The following is a 10386-nucleotide window of genomic DNA, read 5'->3' on the forward strand; positions in this document are numbered from 1 at the left end:
CCTAGCCGTCCATAGTATATTCAATACTCTTCTCCAACACCGCAGCTCAAAGGCATCAATTCTTTTTGTCCAGCTTTCTGATACATAGCAAGTAATTGCAAAGACCATGGCCTCAATCAGGCACACATTAGTCTCCAGGCTGACATCGTTGTTCTTCAGTACTTTGGAGAGGTCTCTGACAACAGACTTTCCCAATGTTTTTAATTTTGTAGCTGTTGGCACCAAGAATGTTGATTGTGAGGTCAAGGAAACTGAAACTTGCCATAGTCTTCACAATTACATGCTTTGCATCAGAGAGCTGGACAATGACTTAGGATGATAGAAGAAGCAGCGATGTTTTGAGTTGTGGTGTTGGAGAAGAATATTGAATATAACATTGAGAATAAACTAAGAGAATAAACAGGTCTGTTCAGAAGAGGGTAAAACCAGGTGGCTTGGATGAGAGGGATTGACTCAGTGATGGGGGTAATGGAGTAGATGTGTCAGACATGATTAAATTGGCTCAGGTTAGAATAGGGTTCAGAGTTGTTGTCCAACTAGAAGTAGAGAAGTTAGAGACGACTTGATGGCACGTAACAACACAACAACAAATCATTATCTTCTATTTTGGAGAATTTGACCATGGTATGTCTTAATGATTTTCTTTTGTGGTCTAGTCTATTTTGTGTTTACTGAGCTTCCTGAAAGGAATTCTGCTTTCTTCATAACACATGGGAAGTTTTCTTCTAATACCTCTTCCACAATTTTCTCAGTGTTTTCCCTAAATATTCCAGTATTGTGAAATTCCAGTCATACTTATAACATTCCTTTTGAAGTCATCCCATATGATTCTAATGTTTTCTTCCTCTTCTTCTTTTTTTTTCCTTTGATTTTCCCTTGTGTTTCCATTGAAGTTCTTATCTTCCAGCTCAATGATTCTCTGCTCCATTTCTTGTTTTCTAATTTTTTTTGTCTCTCTGTGTTATCTCTCTGCCATTTTGGTTTTAACATTCTTGATTGCATTTTCATGCATTTCTATTATTTCTAGTAAAATGCTGGCTGTACTCACTCGGTCTTGTAATGATGTTTTAAGTTCTTGTACATTGTTATCTCAATTTTCAATTCTTGTATCTTTTGCATTTTTTCCCTGTAGCTGTTAAGTTTCTCCTCATTAATATATTTCTTTTTAATTATTTTCTTTGCTTCCAAAGTTTGTATACCATGTGTTTCATACCATTCTTCATATTGAGTTTCATACAATCATTTTCATGAATAATGTGTGTTTTTTTGTTTTTTTTTCTTTTAGAGCAAATCTGTTTATAATATTAAATTATGAAACTCTGATAGTATTTACAAATGGTTAGCAAATATGTTGGTAAAAAAAATAATTCAGGTATCTCAGTTCCCTTTCAGGATCTGTCAGTGAAAATGGCAAACAGTTTTGTCTCTTGGAAGACATTAATGACCACCCAGAGGAGCCCCTGATGGAAAGCGTCTTATTCTAAGTGTTCCATGTCACAGCTTTAGACCCTCGACATTCCTCTTCAAGTTCTGCAGCTCCTTTCCCTGTCTTTGTTTTTCCAGTTTGAAGGCTAGCTTGTTGGCTTTCTTCTCCACTCGCCGTTCCTTGCACTCTTCTTTCATAGCTTGCTTCCTTGCTCTTTTATCATCCTTGCTTTCATTTCTAGAACGCGGCTGGGTTGACACCTTAGACAGATCACTGACATTAATCATCTGCATTCGCTCCACTTGCTTTGCTGTGAGTCCTTTCTTAGGTAAGACATTGAGAGGTATTCCTGTTTTAGAAGATATCCATATTTGTTTGGGCTTAGGTTGATCTTTGATAAGCTGTGGATGGTTGTATAAATCAGAGTATGTGCTACAGATAGATTCACAGTCCCACTTCTCCTTGACTTCCTCAAGAACGACAGTGACAATTTCTTCTTCCTCAGACTCATTGCTCTCATTCATTAGCAGGTCCTGGTCTTCAAAGGGTTCTAGAGTATTCAGTTTTACACAATTCTCTGCCTTCTCCTTATAGTAGTCATTCAAAACCTCCTGTAACCCGACTGCTGTCCACTTGAATGGAACCTTCCAGTTCAACATTATCCAGAGCTCCAATCTCATCATCATCATACTGCTCATAGAACTTCTCAAACCTGTCATCGTACAGGGTCAGCTGCTCATTTCTCCTCATGACCGAGGAAGTCATGGAATACTCAGTGAAGTGACTTTTTGTTTCCTCTTCCCAAAACAAGTGGTTTCTTCAGCTCCATGAGGTCTGCCTGGGACAAACCTATCATCTCCATCTGACAGTGGGTCTTCTGAGTCATAGTCCTCACTGCTGCTACCAGAGTTCTTCTCTTCATCCATATCTTCCCATTCGCTGTCATCTTCAGCCTCACATTTATGTGTATCAACTACTTCTTCCACTTCACCTGCAGGCCCATTGGCCTTAAGAATAAAATCACCTTCAAGCTGATTATTTGAATTATCAAAGTCAAAATCATCATCAAGAGCTGCAACAATGTCAGGATCAAAATCCAATCTAGGTCCTGAAACAGGAGCTGCTTTATTTAACAATCCAACATCTTCCTCAAAGTCTGACGCGAACACGGATGATGGCAACTTAATTCCAGTGCTTGGAATCAATGTTTCTTCCGCCTCCTCTCTTCTGCTGTGTGCACTGAAGCTGCTGGTGGGAATGAGCTCTGAGGGCCCAGAAAGTTCTTTTAAGTGCTGCAGGTAGTCATAGTCATCATCAAAGAACACACCATACTCCCTCTGTTCTGCTCGCCTTTCTTCATCATTTACCTTCTGTGTCGGCAACAGGATCCTCTGAGGAGCAGTCTCATCTGCAGATAATGGATCTCTTTGGCTCCGATGGACCAAGTGAAAAGACACAGCATTCTTCTTCTCTATAAAGGGCTTTTTCTTTCTGTGAGGCATGTCGTGGCCGCATGCAGCTCACCCCAAGAACTGCGGGACGACGCTCTCGAAGTCCCGGGCACCCAGCAAGCGAAGGACCCGGGGCCTGACGTACGTGAAGTCCAGCCGTCTCCGGCTCTATGAATAATGTTTTTTAAAATTAATCACCATTGGATCTTGCCCATCATTCCTTGTCTTTTCACCCCAATCCTACCCATTTTATTCCCCCCTCCTTTCACCCACCAAATTGTGCAACACTATGGTTTTGCCTCCACCCATCCTCATCCCTCTGCTCCTACCCTTTTCCTTTTTCGGTTGCCATCTATATATTTTACTAGTTATACTTCTATTTTTGTTTTGAATAATCATTTTTTTACTTTTTTAAAAATTTAGGTTATTTTTCATTTCAATGAACATCTACAGAGATTTTCTTCTATTTTTACAATAATATACTTCTATTTTTACAATAATAGTCTTATGCAGAATTTGTCCTTGTGAGACTGAGTTAGTTTACTCAGCATAGTGTTCTCCAATCCTCCCAAGTTATATAGTGGTGTTTTGTTTTGTTTTGTTTTGCTCTGAGTGCTGCATAGTATTCCATTGCATAAACGTACCACAATTTCTTAATCCATTCAGTTGTGTTTGGACATTGGGACTGTTTTCATGTTCTTGCAGTAGTGAATAATGCTGCTATGAAAATTGTTGTACAAATCATCATTTGTGTCTTAGATATAATGTCCTTGAGGTAATCTAATGTCCCTAGTAGTGGAATAGCTGAGTCAGCTGGCTCCCTGTCACTGTAGTATAAGCTTTTTTAATGGCTTCTGTTTCTTATTCCATCATTTCCATTTTCTTCTGTAGCTATTCAAATTACTCTTCAGCAATATAGTCCTTCTTTTTCTCTGCCTCTAGTGGTGTTGTTGTTGTTGTTAAGTGCCGTTGAGTATTGGATGACTCATAGTGGCCATATGAATGGAGGATCTGAACACTTGTATAACTTTCATCATTTCTCCAAGTTCATAGCGTTTCTGGAGGCAAGCTATTTCAGAAGTGGATGACACTCCTGCTCCCAAGCTTGTTTTAATCAGGGAGCTCTACCAAACACTGTTCACCATGGCCTATTGACACACTATAGCCTTTGACACATCAGTGTCACAGTGTTTAGCATCACAGCAATCACAAGTTACCTTTATACAGCAAATGGACAGACGAGTGCTATACCACTTAGAAGAATGTTTGACCAAAAACAATTAAAACCAGGCTTGAAGGCCACAGATTAAAATCACCCACCTTTGGCTTGGTAGCATCACTTTCTATCTACTAGGTTAACAGAGCTCTCTCATTGTTGTTATGTTGTTAAGTGCCGTTGAGTCATAGACGACTCATGGTGACCCTATGAATGAAAGATCTGAACACTTGTATAACTTTCATAGTTTTTCCAAGTTCATAGAATTTAAGGAGGCAATGTCTAAATTTCATACCACTGGATAACAATTACCAGTGATTAATTCTATCAAACACAGCCACACAAATGGAGGTGAGGTGATGATTGAAACAATGTTTCTGAAGAGAGGCAAGTGCACAAACTGTTGAATGTAACTAACCAACCTGAGAAAAGAAAATGTTCACACGCACTATGGAGTCTGGACTTGCTCCTACGTTGTCCGCTGGCAGGTTTACTTGCTGGGCAAAATACAAGAAACAAAGATGGCCATCTTGGTCCAGCGGGATGTCCTCTTGTGTAGTCCCTTTATTTATGGCTTCCATTGTTTCTTCCATAATTTGTACCACCTTCCATAGCTGTTTGAATGCCTCTGTGTCAGTGTATATTTTCTTCCTCCTGACCCTGGGATAGTAGTCACTGGGTCTACAATATATTCTTATTGTTCCCCCCCCCCCCCCCTTAAGAAGTCTTACTTTGTTCGAGGCTGCCTGCTGGTTTCCTGACATGTGAAGTTTTTCTTGGTAATTTTTAAGCCATTTCTCTTGAGTCTGCATAAATTGTTCATAGTTCTTCTTTTTATGATGGTATTGATTAGTTGTCAGCTTAAAATGTTCAACCTTTGGGGTGGGCTACTCACTCTACTGGAAGTCCTACTGGAAGTTTGCCTTCAGAATCTAAAGTCCTTCAGTTCTCCCTGGTCTGCAATGCAACCCTGCAAAAATCTTGCCTTAATATAGTTTTCTCTCCCAAAACTCTATTGTCCTCCTTTGTCTGTGGACTGGCAGAGTGGTACAAGACCAGGTACTCCACTTAAGCAGTGTCTGTCCTGGGGCCTTTGAAGGCAGCTCTCTCTCTTGCACCTCTGTATGCCAACCGAGAAAATTAGTCTCTTCTCTGTTTGTAGTTTTCTGTCCCAAACTCAATTGTCTTCTTTAGTCCCTGATGGCCCCACAGTTGCAGGGCTCCCCAAATTGAGGCACCTTTTTCAAGTAGAGTTTCAGTTCCGTTTCTCTGCTTTACCTGAAAGTGCTGAGTCTGGGAAAGAGTGTCTCATTTGATGAAGTCTTCCTTTGTCTTTGGAGTGGCACAAGATCAAGTTATTTCTGTCCAAGGTAGTTTGAAGGCAACTCATTTTCCAGCAGTTCAGCATGCCAGCTGAGAAAGTTAATCTCTTCACTGCTTGTAGCTTCCTGTCCTAAACTTTATTGTACACTTTGGTCCGTGGAATGGCCTTATGGCTGGAGGGATCCCCAAATGGAGGAACCTTTCTCCAGGGGAGTTTCAAGCCCTTCTCTACTCCTTACCTGAAAGTGCTTTATGAGAAAGTATGTCTCATCTGATGTTGTCTTCTCCCCTGAAGTCTAATGTCCTCTTGTTCTGGAATGACACAAGATCAGAGGCATCAACTTAAGCCATTTCTGTCCAGCGAGTTTGAAGGCAGTTATCATCTTAGCACCTCAGCATGCCAACTGAGAAAGAGTGTTTCTCCCCTGCTATATCTCACACACGATTGTCCTTTTTGGTCCCTGGGATGGCCCTGTAGTGGCAGGGATCTCCAGATGGAAGAACCTTTCTCCAGGGGACTTTTTGGCCCTTCTCTCCCCCTACAGAAAAGTGCTGGTTCTGGGAAAGTATCTCATATGATGATGTCTTCTCTCTGAAGTCTAATATCTTTTGTTGTCTCAGGAGTGGAGTGAGAACAAGGGTGCCAATTTAAGCAGTTTCTGTCCAAGGGTGTTTGAAGGCAACTCTCTTTCTAGTACCTTAGCATGTCAGTTGAGAAAGTCATGCTCTCCCCTACTTGTAGCTCCTTGCCCCAAATTTTGTTGTTTTCTTTGGTCCCTGGATGGTCCTGCAGTGGCAGGGATCCCTAAATTGAGAAGTCTTCTCCAGGAGAGTTTTGGGCCCCCCCTTGTCTCCTCCCTGTTTTTTAGTTTTGTTCCACATTTTCCTTGACTCTATCCAAGATGTATTTGAATTATGGTGTTGGCAAAGAGTATAGAACACACTCTGAATCACCAAAAGAACAAATAAATCTGTAGTGAATGAAGTGCGAATAGAGTGCTCCTTAGAGACAAGACCAGTGAAAATTTGTCTCATTTACCTTGGGTATAAATTTAGGGGGAACCAGTTTGGAGAGAGACATTTTGCTGAGAAAGGTAGATGACCAGAGAAAGAGATAAACATCTACAATGAGATGGATTGATATAGTGACTACCACAATGGGCTAGAGCATGATAGAGCTTGTGAGGCTGGTACAGGATAGAGTAAGCCATGAGATGTGCTGTTCATATGATTGCTAGGAGTCATAGTCAACTTGATGAAATTAACAAGAGTAATGACCATCCAAACCTGGAAGCAGGAGCAGCATCCACTTCTGAAATGGCTTGCCTCTGGAAACTATGTACGAACAGTGCTCAGGCCTTTTGTTCATAGGGTCACTATGAGTCGTCTACGACTCGACGGCACCTAAAAACAACAACAACAATGACTATACAAGATCAGTGTTAATATCTGAGTAGTTCTTCTGGTCACAGTGTAAAGGAAATCAAGGTTGGTATGGTGGCCTAGTGACAAGAAGCTGTTGCTACAATCCTGAAAACATGCAGTTTGAGTCCACTAGCTTCGGGTCAGCTATGGGTCAGTTCTGACTTGATGGTACACAACAACAACAACAAAAATATAGTTAATTAGTCCTTTGAACTAATTATTTCAATACCCCTTTGCTTTGCTTCCCTCTTTTTTTTTTTTTTTGGCTTGCACATAGTTCCATATCCACAAAGCCTCTATGTGATGAAGTGGTAGGTTGTACGTGGCAGCAGTTTAGATGGCACACTACTCAATCACAGAGGGGAAGAGATCACAGATCTTCCAAACGTGAGGACACTGTGCATGTGACATTAAGCAGGAGCATCATACCAGGCACAATCACTACTAACCCACAGATAGTAGCCAAGAAAGACATAATATGCATACCTCAAGAAGAGGAGAATGTGTAGAGAATGCACTGCTCCAAACATGGGTGTTGTGTGTACCAGGTACAGAATACACAGTCAGAGGCAGTATCTACACACTCAGAAGTCAATGAAGGTCAAAATTCTCATCAGAGACAGAACCTTCACCAATTTAGGGACTGAATGCATGCCATGAACAGCACATGTGCCTAGCATCAGAAGTCTTGCATCTCAGAGCTTCACACTCAATGCCAGATATGTACAAACCTGGAAGAACTGCCTGGTATCTGGTGGTTGAACTCAGGGGAATCTCACTCCTCTGTTCTGTGGGGTGTGTGCAGAACAATGTGGATATTGAAACTTTTTTATTGACAGTCAGTTGTTGTGGTCACCATTACAGTGCTGTGTTCCTGATTCAATCAGAAAGGTGTTGCAAAATTTCAAAATAGCTGTGCTGTGCCAGATCTGTTCATTATTCACCACTCCATCTGTTTTCCTATTCCATGCTTTCATTCCGTTTCTTCTTTCACTTGGTATTTGAACTATTTATTTTTCATTTTCTTTGAAAATCAAGGTTCCAGGACTATCATTCACATCTTTTATATTTGGTTTCTTGTGTCTTACTTGTGGAGGCTCTGAGCTGCCATCTATCTAGTCTTCCATCTTGCTAGAAATGTTGTTTTTGTCTTTGTGTTTGTGCTGCTCCTTTTAACTCAGCAGTGATGAAGTTGGTGACACATCTCCTACAGATATGGCCTCATTAACCTAACAAAGAAAGGTCTATTCTTGAACGTGGCTCCATCCACACATAAGGTGTTAAGATTCCAACATATAAGTATAGAGACACAATTCAATCTCTTAAACCTGCTGTTTTATTATCAGTTTCATCCAAGACACCTCTTTCCCTACCAATTTCAACCTCACTACTTCATTGTTTCTTTTCTATGCATATCTTCAGTATTTCTTTGCTTCCATTCATCTGAAGTAGTACCAAAGTGGTACTTCCATTCAGCTCAAGGTAGTGCTAAACAAAACAAACCATATCCACTCTAAATTGTAAAAGCCGATAGCACAGAATATATCTTCTCTGTAGGATTTGTAATACAATAATAATAAAATAATCTGTAATGAATGAAACTGACACATCTTTCTTCTGGAAGCAGCTGGGGGGGGTTCAACTGCTGACTTTCAAAGAGATTTAACTACTGTGCCATCAGAGTTCCTTCAAGGCTATATAATTCTAACTTAAATTTATCCTATGCTTTGGCTTGTATGTCCTCTGACTGACAATATGTGTTTTGATGTCTCCTACTCAGTGAAGAAGACTGCTTGTGCACACAGATGTTAAGGAAATAAAATTGTGCAGAGAAAATGTCAAAGCCATTATTGAGATTTTTCACTGGCAAGTCTTTATACTGGCTGCCTATAATGCTATTTTCAGTGCCTCTGGTCTCCTATTTCATGGTTGCTTCCCAGAATCCCAGAGTGTTTTCTGTCTCTTGTTGCAATTTAGAACAAGAGAAAGAAAGGAAGATGGAGGAGTTGGAAATAATGGCACCCAGGAATCAGATCTAGGATTATGAGCAAGTCTCCATGGTAGGAGACAAAGGAGTCAGAAGGGGTTTAGTGTGGGATCATCTGGACAACAGGAAAGATGTGGGTGGGAAGCAAAGGATAAGGGTGAGGAATCAGGAGTATTTAGTTGAGGTTGGAAGGTGACAGAGATAGTTCTTCAGTTGCTCAGGCAAGCCTAGACTAAGTGTCACAGCAAGTAATGCTGAAAACCACTTCTCCAGGTTTAGAGTGCTTACAAAGGAGGACCACTCTATCAAACACGTGCACCAGGCAAGGGATATGCTATTTCTGAGAGCATAGCTCAGGGTCACTCACAAAACCTTTGATAATAACTTTTCGAGTGTCCACAGGGAGTTGTGCTGCTTACCCAAAGACTGTGCCTCCAGTCATCCAGATCCACCAAGGGGAAAGATGGATGATCATCTCCCAAGTGATTTACAGCCTTAGAAACTTAGTAGAAGGTCAGTTATGGATCAGTTTCAACTCAGTAGCAATGCGTGTCTTGAGAAGTAAACAGTAAGGCTGGGGGCATAAGGGGCTAGTCCCTGTCTTATTTATATTGAAAATGTAGGTAATTATATAATATAGGGAAATAATTTCATTTCCATAGTCTTTACAAACTTAACTTTCTTTCATTCATTCATAATGCAAGAGCTAATACCCACTTCATGATAAAGGGAAATGAAACATGATTTTTCAAGTAAAGCAAACACACACTTCACCTTAACTTGTCATCAACTTTCAATATGAAGATCATTGAGTTTTGTATTAAATAAATAAGGGAAAATTTTGAATGATTTTGATATGTCAATATTTGTGCCATGTTTGAGTACAACCTATTTTGTTTGGTTGTAACAACTCTGACCTGTGAAAGCACTAAATAGCAAAGAAATTAAAAACTCATTTTTCAAAGGAGAGTTGGCTTGAGTTGAGAAATGGTTTCAGTTGTTCTGAATACTTTCTTTGTTCCTCTTAACTATTTTTAATCTCTTAGGAAATAAGCATGTTGGTTGGACTTGTGTGCTCTCCCCAGGAGCTACAGTTCTAGGGTTGGTTGGACTTGAGTCTGGCCTCCAGCTCTGCCTGTGATTGTGGGCACACTGAAGGAAACTCCCTTTCAACCAACTCACTCCTCATGGCAGATCTCATCATGGAGGTGACCACACTACTTCAGATCTTATGAAAGGAATGACCACATCACAACAGCCAAACCATAGCATCATGGCAACAAAGCTGACACACAGCCTTACACATTACAGTTTGCCCCCTATCAACTTGGCACATGTATATATCTTCTTGAATCACAATCTTAAATAAAATTATGAAATTATATACATATATATAAAACATGATAGAATAAATTTGCTTACAGTGGCAAAGTTAACAGGACAGCAAGTAATAAATGTTGAAGAGGCTGTGGTGAGATAGGAATGCTTATAAATTGTTGGTGGGATTGTAAATGGTAAAACTACTCTGGAAGGAAGTTTGACATTTCCTCAAAAAGCT

General features: G+C 40.3%; 1 pseudogene; it reads right to left on the reverse strand.

Annotated features, from left to right (window-relative positions):
- Positions 1-1494: 1494 nt before the first annotated feature.
- On the reverse strand, positions 1495-2928 carry LOC102872668 (annotated as a pseudogene).
- Between the last annotated feature and the right edge of the window lie 7458 nt (positions 2929-10386).

This window comes from Elephantulus edwardii, unplaced genomic scaffold, assembly GCF_000299155.1.
Source record: "Elephantulus edwardii isolate Elephantulus edwardi_28Jun2011 unplaced genomic scaffold, EleEdw1.0 scaffold00288, whole genome shotgun sequence".
NCBI classification, from domain to species: Eukaryota; Metazoa; Chordata; class Mammalia; order Macroscelidea; family Macroscelididae; genus Elephantulus; species Elephantulus edwardii.